Source organism: Nicotiana tabacum, chromosome 12 (assembly GCF_000715075.1).
Source record: "Nicotiana tabacum cultivar K326 chromosome 12, ASM71507v2, whole genome shotgun sequence".
NCBI lineage: Eukaryota > Viridiplantae > Streptophyta > Magnoliopsida > Solanales > Solanaceae > Nicotiana > Nicotiana tabacum.
In genome coordinates this window covers 22,756,389-22,774,976 of record NC_134091.1, presented here as the reverse complement: position 1 = coordinate 22,774,976, position 18,588 = coordinate 22,756,389, and positions in this window count along the sequence as shown.

Here is an 18,588-nt window from a genome sequence, read left to right as displayed (position 1 = left end):
CATTCCACCGCTCATTGAACCACAAATTCCCCTCGTAGGGATATTACCGGATATATGAATCCAAATGTACAAGTTACAGCTGAAGCTACCGAGCTTAAGCTGCGGTCTAAACCTGGCCTCAAGTCCTCCAGACTGGCTCATCACCAAAACACATAATACACATCTCGCACATCATCCCTGAAATCACAATCCAGCGATACACAGTTGATACCGAGCGCTCACATACGCACAAGAATGCATGGAAGGAATTCAAAAAGTTATATTTCAAGCTGAATCAATTATGTACGATAAGGAAAGAAAGATGTGAAATTATCCTAAATGCCCTATATCCTCTCGAAGATAAGTATGGATGTCATCATACCGATCCACAAGACTCTACTAGACACTTGCTCATGACTTGTAGGACCTATGAACCTAGAGCTCTGATACCAACTTGTCAAGACCCAAAATCCAACTAGTCGTGATGGCACCTAACTCAACCCGTTAGGTAAGCCAATTATCAACTATCCCATTTCAATGTAATTTAACAAGACAATTAAGCAAAAGAAAATATCTGAATCTTTACATTCCCCAAAGACTGGTAGTACAAATCATGAGCTGCTAAGATTAGAGTTTACAAAACTGGTATGAAGTAAATACATCATCTGTTTGAAAAGTACATAAATAGAGTTTTATGAATCTAAGGCTACCATGAACAAGAGGCAGCTACAACCGGAACGGAAGTACATCTTCAGATCCAGCTCCCAATGAACACAGCGACATCAACATCCAATATCTGCACGTAAGGTGCAGAAGTGTTGTACGAGTACAACCGACCCCATGTACTCAATAAGTAACAAACATAACCTTAGGTCGAAAGTAGTGACGAGCTTGTACCAAGGTCGGGTCCAACACCAATAACCAATAACAGTTCATAACGATATAAAGCAAGTAATACAAGAAGTAACTCAGAGATAAAATGCTCAACAAAAATCATGATATCTAAAAATAGTTTTGCCTTTCAAGTACATCAGTGAAAACCCAAATCATTTATCGAAGTTGCCAAAAATATGAATAAGTTCGAAAACAGTAATTCTCCCAAAAATCCTTTCAATAATAATTAAGATGTTTCATTTTCTTTCTAGATAGCCAGTGTAAAATAAATACATCACTATGCCCATATGTCAACATGTGTGAGAAGTCATGAATGACGTGATACCGAACAGCATGAGAAAAATATATCTCTATGTCTATATGTCATGTGTGCATGTCAATGCAATGTATCTCAGAGATGAACTCATGTACTCACACTCTCAGAGTACTCAATCTCACTTTCTCACACATTCCACTCATCATGCTCAATCACTTGGTACTGTATATGGCCAACCCAGCCCAGGGAAGATCCATCCCGGAATATACACATCAACTGATCATCAGTCACCCAGTACCGAGTAGGGCCAATCCAACCCATGGAGAAGATCCATCTCCAGGTATATAATTCTTCGGACAAGATCCATGTACAGGGAAGATCCATCCCTCAATAATATCAACCACGCTCACTAGGGGTGTACAGACTCCGGAGGGGCTCCTTCAGCCCAAGCGCTATAAACCGCACGCACAACTGACGTGTTGCACGAACAACTCACGTGCTATATAAATCATATAAGGCCTGCTACAGGCGGGCAGTCCCGATCCACATAATAATAATATTGTATATAAAGCCAACATGGCTTGCTGCGGCGTGCAGCCCTATCCCAAAAATATCCTCACAGTCAGGCCCTCAGCCTCCCTCAGTCATCAATCTCTCTAGACTCTCTCTCATGGGCTCACAATGTCATGAAAATAGCCCGAAAATGATGATATGATATATCAATAAATAACAACAGAGACTGAGATATGATATGTAATGAAATGAATATGACTAAGTATGAATTTTCAATTTAAAACAAATAATTCACAGCAATATGACCTCTGTGGATTCCAATAATACTGGCACATAGCCTCAACATGATTTTTAATATGATTCTCAGCTAAATTTCTTCAACATATAAAACTATATAGAAAATACCAAGATTATTTGACTACAAAATTCAACGAAAATAATTATGTCATAATTTCTATGATGCACGCCCACACGCCCGTCCCCTAACATGTGCGTCACCTTCAAACAATTCAGATAATATGTATATTTAGGGTTCATACCCTCAGCTCCAAGATTAGAAGAGTTACTTATCTCGAACAAGATGAATCCAATTCCGAGCAAGATCAAAATGCTCCAGAAATCCCATTTTGCGCGTATCAACTTCTAAACGGCTCGAATCTAGCCACAATAAATTTGATTCAGTCCACACAATTATAGGAATTAATTCCATATCAAAATACAAATATTTTTCCACAAAATCCAAAATTACACTCCAAAACGTCTTGGAATCTGACAAAACTTACAAAATCTGACCACCCATCCAATTACAAGTTCAACCATACTAATTTTACTCAATTCCGACTCCAAATCGATGTTCAAAACTCAAAAATTCGTTTTGTGAAATTATAGGAATTTTCTTCAATTTCTCTTGAAGATTCGATAATCATACACAAAAAATGAAGATTAATTCATGAAATAAAATCACAAGGGAGTCAAGAACACTTACCCCAAGTGTGTGGAAAAATTCCTCTCCAAAATCGCCCAAACCGAGCTCCAAAATCCGAAAATGGGTGAAAATATCGAACCCTCAAACTTAAAGGGTTCTGCTCAGGCTTTTTGCACCTGCGGAGCCTAGGCTCGAACCTGCGCACCCGCACTTGCCTTTGGTTATTTTGTTGATCTGTGATATGTAAATTCTTGTGTTCTTCTGTGATGTATTATTTGATTTTATTATGTGTTTTGCATTCCTTGTTGTATTGTGTTGGCTTTGGCTCTTTGTACAAGACTCGGAGGATTTGTGTTTCTAGTTTTTACTGGTTTTTGAGGTTTGAGTTGTTTCGAATAAAAGAAATTGCTATTATGTTTTAATTTAATAAATTTTACATCCAATTTAGTAGCGATGGGATGCTTCATTTTAATTGAAATGTCATTTTCTTCACCCAAACGAGTTCATAAATAAACTCATTTCTTTGTTGATTTCTTAATTGGTTTAAAATTTGTAAACTTACTTTATTAAAAATAAATTGATCCTGTGGATCATATATACGTTGATATTTTGGTACGTGAGTTATCCGTACAGTTGTAATTGAAATATGGGCACGAGGTGCCGTGAAAATATGAAAGTGGATTGAGACCTGTGTTTTATGATTATGAAATGAGGTGTCACAGAGTGACTTTTATTTGAAAGAATTTTACTCGAAGAATATTTATTTGAAGGAATTATATTCAAAAGATTTTTATTTGAAGAACTTATATTTGAAAGATTTATATTTTAAGGACTTGATTAATTGGTTGTACTTGTGTTCCTTATCCGTTTAAACAATATTTATGGTGTTCTTGTTGTCTTGTTGTTCGTATCCCTGATTGATCTTTGTTGCCGTCACTGCTACTTTTTTTCTATTATTCTTGTATATTACTATATTGCACAGGTTAAATGACTAGTGAATGTCTTGACTGTACCTCGTCACTACTCCACCGAGGTTAGTTTTGATATTTACTGAGTACCAATTGTGGTTTACTCATACTACACTTCTGCACATTTTTGTGCAGAGCCAGGTATTGGAGATATCAGATTTGGACAGAGAATAGAGTGTGATCGCAAGGATTCAAGGTAGGGCTGCTTGGTCGTCGCAGTCCCTTGAAGTCTTTCCATTTTTATTGTATTGTCCACTCTTATTCGAACAGTATTGTATATTCGATCCTTGGGATCACTGCATGTACTCAGTTAGAGTTCGTGACTCAGTATTACCAGTCTTTGGAAGGTTGTTATAATTGTTTCCGCTTTTGATTTTGACACTTGTATTAAATTATATGTTTCAAAAAAATGGCTCGAAATGTAATTGTAATCGGCTTACCTAGTCTTAGAGACTAAGTGTCATCATGACGCCTGTGGTGAAATTTTGGGTCATGACAAGTTCGTATCAGAGCTCTAGGTTCATAGGTTCTACGAGTCACGAACGAGTCTAGTAGAGTCTTGCTGATCGGTACGGAGACGTCTGTACTTATCTTCGAGAGGCTACAAAACTGTTAGGAAATTTTCACTACTTTCATTCCTGTCGTGCAGATTTGTTGATTGTAGAATTTGAGCCTTTTAGCGTGTTTGGCCAAGCTTCTAAAATCTTCTTATTTTGAGAAGTACTTTTCAAAAAAGTACTTTTGGTGAGAATCATTTTGTGTTTGGCTAATTAATTTAAAAAGCACTTTTGAGCATAGGAAGGGCACGTTCTGCAGCTAGAGCACATGTCAGAGTAGTAGTTTAGGAGCCGCCAGTTGCTCCAGTTGGGGGATAGGTACCGGAGGCACCTGTTGTTACCCCCCAACTTCAGTAGACTTTAGCACAGTTCCTGAACAAGTTTGATACATTGACTCAGGCGGGATTGATCTCCGTTTCACCAAATATTTCACAGATTGGGGGAGGAGTCCAGAGTCCTACCGCCCGTACTCCAGAGCAACAGCTTCACGTTAGTTAGGTTCCAAGTGTAGTACCGGTACAAGCTGTTATTCTGGTTCAGCTCGAGGTCAGGCCAGAGGCATCAAAAGAAAAACAAAAGAGACTTGAGAGATTTAAGAGGTATAATCCACATACCTTTAGTGGCACAGCTATCGAGGATGCCCAGGGATTTCTAGAAAAATGTCACAGTATTCTCTGCACCATGGGCATTGTGGAAATGAGCATAGTTGCCTTTACTACATTTCAGCTGTCATGCGCAACGTATCAGTGGTGGCAAGTTTATGAAGAAGGTAGACCAGCCGATGCAATACCACCAAATTGGGCTTAAGTTTTGGCGATGCTTTTGAAAGATTTTGTTCCCTAGACTCTCCGAGATACGTGGCGCACAACGTTTGAACGGTTGCATCAGGGCACCATGACAATGTCAGAATATGTTATCAGGTTCAGTGAGTTAGCCCGCCATGCACCTATCTTGGTTTCTACAATTAGAGAGCGAGTTCGCAGATTCATTAAAGGACTCGATTATGATTTTAAAATATGTATGGCTCGAGAGTTGCAGACTAACATTCCATTTCAGCAAGTAGTAGAGATTGTCAGGATGTTAGAATGTGTTCGAAGTGAGTGAGGAGGAGTCTAAGGAGGCCAAAAGGTCTCGGAACTCTGGAGGACTAAGTGGATTCTACTTTGTAGCTATGACTCATCATTGTGGAGGCTCGGGAAGTTGGTTAGCCCAGTCCGTAATTCAGAATACTTGTATTGCTTCAGTTAATACTTTTAGTGTACCACCGACATGGGGTTCTAACAGTGGTTATTCCAGTTATCCGGCACAAACTCAGTATAAGCAGCCGCGCCCGCGGAGGGGTTGTTATGAGTGCGGTGATACTAGGCACATCATGAGAAATTGTCCCAGACTTGGGAGGGGTGAATTTCATCAGAACACTCAGGCTACAGGCTTTATTCTAGTTAATACTCCACGTGCATAACCAGTTAGGGGTGAAGGACAGGTAGGTAGATGGCACCCAAGAAGGGGAGGCCTGGCCCGTTGATATAATTGCTATGACTTGGCTGAGGCCAATAGACCAGATGGTGTTGTTACAGGTATGATTTAATTTATATTAAAATGAGCACTATTCTTATTTTGATTTAATTATGATTATCGAGGTGAGACCTTCTACCGTGCTCCATATAGGGAGAGTTTGTGATTTGTACACCACTCACGTGTTTATCCTTGTTGGGAGATTTGATGGCGTTAGCCCATGTCTATCATTTTGTTTTGCACACTATTGAAGGCTATGAGTCCAAAAGTGACTTTTTGTTACTTACTACAGTGGATTTTGGTGTAATTTCGGGATAATTGGTTATAATTTTATAAATTATATGCCCTACCGGTATGGGGGTTCATTATGTGTTGTGAAATTGTTTCACATAATTTATTAAAAAGAAGAGGAAAAAAATGAAAAATTTCAGTTGGCACAATGTGCAAAGTACTTGTGATGCAGAATTTAGGATGGGTTCCTCGCGGATTAATGTTATTTGATATGTTTAACCCGGGCTACGTGTCACGGTGGAAGTTATATCAGGATGAGATCTTTATGGTTAAATTCATGTATTTTAAATTCTCCCTTTTGTGAAATTTAATTTGTACTATAGTACTAATAGGGAGTCATGCCTGTTAGGCTTATTTGATAATTCTTGTATGTGCTTTTATGTGCATATTTAGCCATTTTAGCCCACGAGGCGAGTGCCCAGGTGGCGTTAAACATGACTCGTTAAGTCGGGTAATTAATTATGAGGTCTTCATACCTCACATTTAGCTGTCAGTGTTGTGAAAATTTGAAACGAGATTTTAGCTAATATGAGGTTAATTGACGATGCTGAAATTGATTATGAACAATTTTTATGACCAGAGATGTGGTTATGGTCATACGTATGATGTGTGCGTAGGCACAAATTGCTACAGTTGGTTGAGACTAATACCGTGTGTTGATATAAAAATCAGGCCTTTTAAAAATATTTGGAGTGTAAGAAATTTGGTTTTAAAGTTTATAAGTATGGATGAGAGAAATAATCTTCAATTGAGATGGCGTTGTCGGATCCATGTTAAATTTGGGTGACGTGGAATCACCCGCGAATATGTGTGTAAGAATACACTCATGTAATGATCCAGCCGCTCGTTTTGACTATTGCAATCCCGTTCCCCCATTTACTTCTCAAATTGTGAATTACAGTTGTTATTTGGCTTACCGAGGTAATTGGTTTGGGTTCGGTGAGGTTTTGAAATGATTTAGAGCGCTTAGTTCCAAGGTTTAGAATTTAAGTTGAAAAGGTTGACCGGATGTTAACTTATGTGTAACGACCCCGGAGAAATTTTGCTAAGGAAATTAAGGTTTGGTGGTGCCGAGGTAGATCAATTAGTACAAAGATTATAGAAATTTCTCGCGGCGAGCTTGCGAGTCGCGGCTCGGACTTTTTGGGTTGAATAATGCACCGATGTATAAAGGAAAATTTTGTCGGAAAATGGTCATTTCTGCGACCACTATGCGGTCGCAGAATCACTCTGTGTACCGCATAATGGTCGCAAAGTGGCTCATGAGAGGGGCAAGATTTGAGGAAAAACTACGGTGCACTATGCACCCCGCAGAGCAAGTATGCGGACCGCATAATGATCGCAGACTGAGTCAGTAACGCCCAGCTTTGGAGGCCAAATTATGCGGCGGGTATGCGGACCGCATACCTGTTATGCGATCGCATAACTGTGTCAGAGCTTCCATTCTTTCTAATTTTTGACCCGACCCAACTTCGATTTATAGCCCTTGAACCTCATTTTTGAGCCAAAATCTTATACTTTAGAGAGAGGTGAGAGCATTTTAGAGAGAGAAAGTGAAGACTTAGTGATTTATCCATCAATTCTTGTTCAAGGTTTGAAGTTTTCACAAAAATCTTGCTAGGGCTTCAAAGAAGTAAGAATTTCTTTCCCTAATCCTTCAATTTTGGGTTTGGAGTAAAAATGGGTGAATTATAGTATGATTCTTGGGTGTAAAAGTATTATGTATACATACCAATAAGGTTGTGAAAAGATTTTTAAGTTCAAATGGGTAAGTAATGGGTTGAAAATGGTAGAAATCTTCATAGGCTTTAATTGAAGATTTGAGGGTCAAGTTGGTGTCGGATTTTGGTGAAATTTATATGGTTGGACTCGTGGTTGGAGGAGCGTTCATATTATGTAACCTTTGTCGAGTTTCGAGACGTGGGCCCTACGGGCAATTTTTGAGTTAATTTCGGATTTATTTAAAAAATTAGTATTTCCTTATGGAATTAATTACAATAATTTGTATTGACTGAATCGAATTAATTGTGGCTAGATACGAGGATTTCGGAGACCAATTCTCGTGGCAAGGGCATAGCGGAATAAATAATTATATGGGTTGAGGTAAGTAACAGTTTTAAATCTAATCCTGAGGGTATGAAACCCCGGATTTTGGTATCATGTGATTATTTTGGAGGTGGCACACATGCTAGGTGACGGGCGTGTGGGCATGCACCGAGGGGATTGTGACTTGGCCCGTCCCGAGAAATTCTAAAGTTGAATAATTTGTTGTTAGCTATATGCTCTCTATGTGTTGACAAAATTTGACTGTAAATCATGTTAGAAATCATGTTTAGGCTATGTGATAGTACTGTTGGGACCCACAGAGGTCGCGTACTTGTTGAATTGCCTGCTAAATTATATATGGACTCAGTCTTAGTTTTTACTTGCACATTTTATTTCAGTCTCTGTTATTATTATTGATACATCATATCATTGTTGTTTGGGCTGATTTCATGATTATTGAGAGCCCGAGAGACTGGAGAGATTTATGACTCAGTGAGGCCGAGGGCCTGATTGTGAGATATTATACTATAGCACGTGAGTTGGTCGTGCAGATCCTTGTAATAATATAGCACGTGAGTTGGTCGTGCAGATCCTTGTAATAATATAGCACGTGAGTTGGCCGTGCGGATCCTTATATTATACTATAGCACGTGAGTTGGCCGTGCAACACGTGAGTTGACCGTACGGATCCAGATATTTATATTATGGCATGTGAGTTGGCCGTGCGGATCCAGATATTTATATTATGGCACGTGAGTTGTCCATACAGATTATAGCGCTTCGGCTGTAGGAGCCCCTCCGGAGTCTGTACACACCCCCAGTGAGCGCGGGTACCAATTGAGTGTGAGTGCTGAGGGCTGAGAGCCGAGTGGTTGAGCTGTTGTGATGAGCTGAGTGACTGTTGCCTGAGAGGTTGTACTTGCTTTGCATTTGTTGTTGCACTTGGTTGCCATCTGTCATTGTTGTGAAATCTCTGAAAGAATTTATATCTGGATTACTTGAAATTGAACTGTATAAATTGATTTGACTTAAACTGCCGGATTTGAAAGCATGTCTATTCTTTGCTGGAACTACTGAAAGTGAACTATGACTGTGTAGCTCGTCATTATCTTCAGTTCCTTAGTTATTATTGTTACTTGCTGAGTTGGTTGTACTCATACTACACCCTGCACTTCGTGTGCAGATCCAGATATTCCTGAACATAGAGGGTGCTGATCATTTCGCGCAGTGTATTTTCAGGAGGTTTGAGGTAGATACCGTGTTCCGCAGACCTTGTCTCTCCTTCTCTATCTCCTTGTTTACTGTATTTGGTCTCAGACTATTATAGAGCGTATTTTCCAGACTTGTACTCATATTAGATGCTCATGTACTCAGTGACACCAGGTTTTGGGAGTATTGTATCGGAAATTGCTAGATTTTTGGTATTGTATTAAACGTTACGTTTTTAAATTTAAAGGAAATTGTGGGTTATTAATGTTATCGGCTTGCCTAGTACTGATATAGGCGCCATCACGATAGGTTAGGATTTTTGGATTATGAGAACTCAGTAATTTATTGTCCTCAGAATAATTCTTGGCACGTTCGAGGACGAACGTATGTTTAAGAAGGGGAGAATGTAACGACCCGACTTGTCATTTTAAGAATCAGCATCTCGTTCAACGACTTAAGGTCACGAGTAGCTTTGTGATATATATTATGACTTGCATGTGTGGCCGAGTTTGGTTTTCGGATGATTCAATATTAAATTGAAAGGACAATTCTTATTTTTGAAGATTAAACAAAAAGAGTTGACCAGAGTTTGACTTTTGAGCAAACGACTCCGAAATGGAATTTCGATGATTTCAATAGCTTCGTATGATGATTTCGTACTTAGGAGTATGTCTGGGTATTTATTTTGAAGTCCGTAACTGAATTTGGCTTGAAATGGTGAAAATAAGAAACTGAAGATTTGAAAGTTTCACCGGGGAGTTGACTTTTTGATATCGGAGTCGGAATCTGATTATGAAAATTGGAATAGGTCCGTTATGTCATTTATGACTTGTGTGCAAATTTTGAGGTCAACCGGACTTGATTTGATAGGTTTCAGCATCGAATGTAAAAGTAGGAATTTCTTAGTTTCATTAAGTTTGAATTTAGGTGTTATTCATCGTTTCGATGTTGTTATATGTGATTTCAGGCCTTGAGTAGGTCCGTAAAATATTTTGGGACTTGTTGGTATATTTGATTGGGGTCCCGGGGGCCTCGGGTGTGTTTCAGATCATTTTGGGCTACTTTGGATGTTGGTTTTCTGATGTCTGGTGTTGTTCTTCGTGTTCGCGAAAAGACTCTCGCATTTGCGAAGAAGGAAATCCTGTTGTCCGTCACCCGACTTTGAAAGCTTATATCTTGCAATCTATAGGAATTTGGAGATGATCCAAAAATAAGAGTTGTAGTCCTTTGTGTCTAGTTTTCAGAAAATCAAACTGTCTGGCATTTGTAGGTGTGTACAAAAAGTTATGATAGATAAACTACATGCTATCTCGGAAGAGTTTGGAAATCGCGAAGAAGAAATTGTTGCTGCACAGGGCTGATTTTGGAAGCTTATATCTCGAAATCTATAAAAAAAAAAAATGGGAGATTAGAAAAGCATGAAAGTTGTAGCCCTTGATGTCTAGTTTTCAAAAAGTCAAACCATTTATCATTTGAAATTTTGTACAAATAGTTATGACTATTATACTAGAAGATGTCTGAGAAGAGTTTGGAAATGGTTGTTGAAGAATTTGTTCATCGCGAACGCGAGGGGAGGGTCGCGAACGCGAAGAACAAACCCCTGGGCAGCAGAATAAAGTCAAAAATTGAGACTTCGTCTCATTCTTCCATTTTTGGACGAAGGAAGCTCAGGTGAGGCGATTGTTCGATAGTTTTTCAAGGAAAATATTGGGATGAGAATTCCTAACTCGATTTTGGTTAAAATATATGAATCTATTGTTGTTTTTATCATGAAATTAGTGAATTGGGTGGAAAATGGTAGAAATATTCTATACCTTAAATTGAGGATTTGGAGGCCGATTCGTTATCGGAATTTGATAAAATTGGTATGTTTCAACTCGTATCGGAATGGATGTTCGGATTTCGTGAAAATTCTGTCAGGTTCCGAGAGGTGAGCTCCACGTTGACTTTTTAGAATTAAATTTTAAGTTGACATTTTATTATCCAGAATTATTTCCGATGAATTTTAATGAAGTTATACAATTAATTTGGATAGATTTGAGTTGTCCGGAGGTCAATTCAAGCAAGAAGGTTATTTTGGAATATCGTCCTAACTTCAAAAAGGTAAGTATCTTGCCTTACCTTGAGTGGGGGAATTACCCCTTAGGCATTGAGTCTTAGGTAAAAATTGTGTAATTAAAAACTATGTACATGAGGTGACGAGTACGTACTTGGTTAATATGTGCAAATTACATTGGTTGAAATTTGTAGGCACCCTTATGTATTAAATTAAAAAATTATTGGAACATAGTAAATCCTTTATTTACCATGCCTAAATCCTTCTTTGTTGAATTTGTTTTTATATGATAATTTGGTGTGATTGCCACTTTGATTTTTATGTGAATCCTACATTTTTTGTTGAGTTAATATTTCCTGGAGATAATTTCATTATGGATTATTCATTTGCAAATAATTTATTATGTAAGTTTAAAAGGATGCATTAATCTATTTGCCAAAAAATTGGATTTAAAGAAGGCGTTGTTCCTTGATGAATTACTTTCCAGTTTATGTTGTTGAAATTGGTATTGAGTTATAAAGACCGTAAATCATATTGAGGCAAAGTGTTAAATTGTGAAATATTATTTTGTTGAGTTGTTCACTTCCGGATATTTTTATTAAAATTTTGTGTATATTATGGTCGAGCCATGGGCTCCTTATTGTGAAAAATAATGTATTTTTGATTTTTATGATATGTTGTAATATTTGAGCACTTGATGTGCAATTTTTGATATGTTGTAATATTTGAGTACTTGAGGTGCAATTTGTGATATGTTTTGATATTTGAGCATTTGAGATGGAAGTTGTGTTATGTTGTGATAATCGGGCACTTGAGGTACGAATTGTGATATATTGTGATATTGATACGCATGCGATGGTATAAGGTCGAGTGTTAAAACGCATGCGGTGAGATAAGGGGGCCTTAATACGCGTGGCTAGTAGGGGAACTACTAGAAGCCATGTGGTGTGATAAGGGTGGCTAAAACGCGGAATGCTATTTCGGGAAAAATAATTTTAAAAAACTAAATGTGAAGGCTCCCGCGGTGACATAAGTAAAGATTGAAATTTATTTATGATTTGGGACTACGAGGCGGTACCTCGGGAGTGCCCTTTGTTGAAATTTATTTATGATTTGGGACTAAGAGGCGGTACCTCGGAAGTGCCCTTTGTTGATATTTCTCAATGGTTGCATTTGCCTTTGGTATATTTTTTTTCCGTGATATGTAAATTCTTGTGCTCTTCCGTGATGTAATATTTGATTTTATTATGTGTTTTGTATTCCTTGTTATATTGTGTTGGCTTTGGCTCTTTGTACAAGACTCTGAGGATTTGTGTTTCTGGTTTTTACTGGTTTTCGAGGTTTGAGTTCTTTCGAATAAAAGAAATTGCTATTATGTTTTAATTTATAAATTTTACATCCAAATTAGTAGCTATCGGATGCTTCATTTTAATTGAAATGTCATTTTCTTCACTCAAACGAGTTCAAAAATAAACTCATTTCTTTGTTGATTTCTTACTTGGTTTAAAAATTATAAACTTACTTTATTGAAAATAAATTGATCATAGAATCATATATACGTTGATATTTTGGTATGTGAGTTGTCCGTGCGGTTGTAATAGAGATATGGGCACGAGGTGCCGTGAAAATATGAAAGTGGGTTGAGACCCGTGTTTTATGATTATGAAATGAGGTGTCAGAGAGTAACTTTTATTTGAAAGAATTATACTCGAAGGATATTTATTTGAAGGAATTATATTCGAAAGATTTTTATTTTAAAACCTTATATTTGAAAGATTTATATTTGAAAGACTTGATTAATTGGTTGTACTTGTGTTCCTTATTCGTTTGAGCAATATTTATGGTGTTCTTGTTGCCTTGTTGTTCATATCCCTGATTGATCTTTGTTGTCGTCACTGTTATGTGTTTTCTATTATTCCTGTATATTACTATATTGCACAGGTTAAATGACTAGTGAGTGTCTTGATTGCACCTCGTCACTACTCCACCGAGGTTAGTCTTGATACTTACTGAGTACCGACTGTGATGTACTCATACTACACTTCTGCACATTTTTGTGCAGAGCCAGGTATTGGAGATATCGGATTCGGACAGAGACTAGAGTGTGATCGCAAGGATTCAAGGTAGGGTTGTTTGGTCGTCGCAGTCCCTTGGAGTCTTTCCATTTTTATTGTACTGTACACTTTTATTCGAACAGTATTGTATATTCGATCCTTGGGATCATTTTATGTACTCAGTTAGAGTTCGTGACTCAGTATTACCAGTCTTGGGAGGTTTTATATTTATTTCCGCTTTTGGTTTCGACACTTATGTTAAATTATATGTTTAAAAAAAAGGCTCGAAACGTAATTGTAATCGGCTTACCTAGTCTTAGAGACTAAGTGCCACCACGATATCTATGGTGGTATTTCGGGTCGTGATAGGTCTGGGGAGGGTAGTGCATACACAGATCTTACACCTACCTAGTGAAGGTAGAGAGGATGTTTTCAATATACCCTCGGCTTAGAAAGAGTGAGAAGAAGAGGAAGGGGAAGAAGAAGAAGAAGAAGAAGAAGAAAGAGAAAATGGGGGAAAAGGAGGGGGAACTAGTACTAACAACATGAAATACGATAACAGAAGTGAACTAAATCACGAAATAACGGTCTACTTAAGCATATGCAGGAACTTGAGTGCTACTAAAGTAACTGATAAGAAAAGGAGAAACTTACAACTACCTACTACCCTTTTACCCTAATCCACGACCTCCATATATACCTTCCTATCAAGGGTCATGTCCTCAGTAAGATGAAGATGCGCCATATCATGTCTAATCACCTCTCCCCAATACCTCCTTGGCCTACCTCGACTTCTTCTCAAACCTGCCATGGTCGGCCTCTCACATCTCCTGACAGGAGCATCAATGCTTCTCCTCTTTACGTGCTCGAACTATCTCAGCCTCGACTCCTGCATCTTGTCCTCCACTGAGGACACTCCCACTTTGTCCCGAATAGCTTCATTCCTAATCTTATCTCTCCTGGTATACCCATTTATCCATCTCAACATCCTCATTTCTACTACTTTCATCTTCTGCACATGTGAGTTCTTAATTGGCCAATACTCCACCCCATCCATATACCATAGTTGGTCGGACCACCACTTTATAAAATTTACCTTTAAGTCTTGGCAGCACATTCCTATTACATAAGACGTCGGACGCAAGTCTCCATTTCATCCATCCCGCTCCAATACGATGTGCGGCATCCTTGTCAATCTCCCCGTTACCCTGTATAATAGACCCGAGATACTTGAAACTACCTTTCTTGGGGATAACTTGAGTATCAAGCTTCACATCCATGTGTGACTCATGAGTCCTGTCACTGAACTTACACTCTAAGTATTCTATCTTAGTCCTGCTCAACTTGAATACAACCAAATTAAATACAGTAAATTGAATACCGTATAAAAGCAACTACGAATGAATATAGTGAATTGAATACGGTCGAATATTACTGTTTTAGTGATTTTTTTGTTGTTGAATATAGTTGAATTGAATACAGCGACATTGAATGCAATGTAAAATAGTTAAGAATGAATATAGCCGAATTGAATACAGTGTATACAGCCGAATTGAATAGAGAGGTATACACCCTATTTCTTGATTTTTTATTATTTGAGTACAACTGAACTCAATACAGTGAAATCGAATACAGTGTAAAATATATAAAAACGAATACATTCGAATTGAATACAATGTATATAACCAAATTGAATACAACGACATACATCTCATGGCAAGTAATTAGTAGCTATGGAATGTACAATTAGTTAAATTATAGATACTCCCAGCAATAAGCCTCAAAACAATGATCATTTCTGAAAGTTCTCCAAGTAGTAATGAGGGAAATAAGGGTGGCAAGTGGGCCGGTCTGGGCCCGGGACCGCTGTTCAAACGGGCCAAATGAGCCAGGACCGGTAGGGCCTGTAGATGTGGGCCTAGGCCAGTCTCGTGGGCCGGTTCTTCGCGAAGCCCGTTAGGACCGGGATCATTTGGCCCGCCAAGGGACCGGGATCAGACCGGTCCCTTGGCGGGCCAAACGGTCCCAACGGTAAATTTTAAAAAAAAATATAAGAGTCGTTTGGAAAAATTAACTTGTATAAACAAAAAATAGTATGTATTATTTAACTTGTATTTTGCACATCTTGATTAGTTTCTTTTTCTTCTCAATGATGGTATTAGCAGCTTGTTGTGCTCATTCCATAGGGGGGAGGAAGACTAAGAAAGATATTGTCATTTTTTTTAATGTTATAATAAAATTATAAGGCATTTCTTTGAATATCTCTTTACAATATTTTTGTCTTTAAATTTTGAATTAAAAAGTTTAGGTCACAATTTTATAATAAAATTTACAAGGCATTGCCCTAGATCCATTTAGCCCGGGACCATGAGTTCGTGAGCACGATCCCGGGCCGATTCCTAGAAAAAGACCGATTAGCCCGGGACTGTTTGGCACGTTTAGTTAGGGACCGGGACCATTTGAACCGGCCCACTTGGCCCGTTTAGGGCCCGAACCAGCCCACATGCCACCCCTAACGGAAATAATCATGTAAGTGCATACCCTACTCCATTTTCCAGTTTTAAGTCGCTATAATGTTCTAGTATAAGTGATTAACTGCATTCGTAAACAAGTATGCAATTATAATCATTGAAGTTTACTGCTATTTCTTTAGTTTAAACATTAAAATGTCTAATTGCATGCTTAAATTAGTGATGATGATAAACATAAAATTGTCTCCTTTTTACCACTTCTTACTTTCTATAAAATTTTGATTTAATTTTCCATCCCGTGCATATGAAATAGCTGAGGATATGATGGAGATTTACAGGCCTGAGCTCAATAACTTTCCTCCAATCAAAGGAACCACCTAACAAAATGATTTCTCGTTGCAAATCTCGGAAGAGTTTAGTTCAAGAGCATTCTTGACTCTTCAAAACTTTGTTAAGTTTTCAATAAACATAATTCTTGGTTTACTGATCAAGCATCTTTAAGACTCATTAGGCATTCCCAAATTGGCCGGTCAATCATAACTAATTATATTTGCGAAAAAGGGTCAAAATGCCGTTGATCTATTTGAATAGTTCAAAAATGTCCTTCGTTTGTTGTTGTACCAAAAATATCCACGCCGTCTATATTTTGAACCCAAATACCCTTAAACCGTTAGTCTTGCCATTGAAGGTGACATGACAGTCCAATGAGCTAGATTTGCTTACATGGCCATCCACCTAGGCAATCCAACATGGCAAAATTATTTTTTCGATTTTTTTTTTAAATACAAAATCAACACTTATTCCGAAAAAAGTAAAACAGTTCCGGAAAAATTATTTATTTCGGATTTTTAAAAAAAAATATAAAATCAACACTTATTCCGAAAAAGTAAAAAATTTCCGAAAAAAATATTTATTTCGGAAATTTTTATTAAAATACAAAATCAACATTTATTCCGAAAAAAGTAAAAAAATTCCGGAAAAATTATTTATTTTGGAAATTTTTATTAAAATATAAAATCAACACTTATTCCGAAAAAAGTAAAAAATTTCTGAAATTTTTTTTTATTTCGAAAATGTTTATTAAAATACAAAATCAACACTTATTCCGAAAAAAGTAAAAATATTTTTTCGGAAAAATAATTTTTCCGAAAATTTTTATACTTTTTTCGGAATAAGTGTTGATTTTGTATTTTAAAAAAAATTCTGGAAAAATAATTTTTGTGAAAAAATAATTTTGCCATGTTGGGTTGCTTAGGTGAATGGCCATGTAAGCAAATCTAACCCAGTTGGACTGCCATGTCACCTTCAATGGCAAGACTAACGATTTAAGGGCATTTGTGGTTCAAAATATAGACGGCAAGGATATTTTTGGTACCAAAAATAAACGGAGGACAATTTTGAGCTATTTCAAATAGTTCAAGGGCATTTTTGGCCCTTTTCCATTATATTTGCTAGTCAAAAGTTTAAACTGTGTATATTATACATATAAAAAAATATACATATTTTATCGGTTACTTTTTGTGAAAGCGGTTAAAAATTATACATTTCTCTTCCCACATGAAACTTAAAAGTTTAAGCCATTGTTCACCTGAAAATAGCACGGGCTAGTCAGTTTTTAGACTGATAATTGAAAAATAGCCAGCGTTTGCAAAGTCATTAAAAAATAGCCACTATTTTGCTGCAATACGGAAAGTTCCAGCATAATATACTGGAGATCGGTGCATCTTTGTATGAACTTCTAGCATATTATGCTGGAACTCCAGCACACGGAAAGTTCCAGCACAATATACTGGAGATTGGAGTACATGTGTATGAACTTCCAACATATTATGTTGGACCAGCATATTATGTTAGACCAGTATATTATGGTGGACCAGTATATTATGGTGGACCATTATATTATATTGGAACTCCAGTATATTATGCTGGAATATTTTTCGAATTTTGAACAGTATTTTCGTTCAGATTTATCTTTACATGAAAAGTGACTAAATTTCGATTAATTTTAAAACTGTGGCTATATTTTCAATTACCAATTGTAAATCTGACTATTTTTGAATCTCACCCCTTGTTCACCTACAAGAGATCCCAATTTGCAGCCCATACAAATACTTGGCACTGTGTAGAAGAAAAGCTTTTCAAATATGATCAATTTAATTGATAATTAATATTAAAAGGCAAATTTTTTAATATGTGTGAAAACAATTAAAAAAATCACTTCTTGTGAACCACATAGTATAGTAAATAGTAAGAAAATGTATTTATTTTAGTAGTAGATCTGATTGGCTACTAGTTTCTCTAAGTTGAACGGAAAACACAAGCACGTGTTGACAAAGGGGACGACATTTACGTTGGCCGCCCTCCAGAAGTTTTATTTTTTATTTAAAAAATCTCGACTCATTGGTTTATTTATTACATTATTTAATTTTTTAGGCACTCCTTAATTATTGTTCTTTTCTATCCATAATAAGTGACTAGTTTGCTTTAGTCATGCTCATTAAGAAAATACTAAATTCTATATAAAAATATCTAGTATGACTAAATTACCCTTAATTAAATATTAATATGAGAAGTAAAATTTTTTTTTAGGAATATACATATAAGGATAAAAGAGTAAAAATAAATTAAATTTTTTCTTGATTAAATAAATGGGTACTATTTTGAATCAAAATAAAAAAATAAATTGATCACTTATTGTGAATCGGAGGGAGTAGTTTATTTGAGGAGGGAGTAAGTTATATCCCTTATGTGGGAGCATAGTGATAACGTTGTTTATGCAACTTATAGTAGTAGGATTTTGACAAGTAGTGCATGTCTTTTTGTGCCAACATTTTAGTTTTTGTATGCTTGCTCC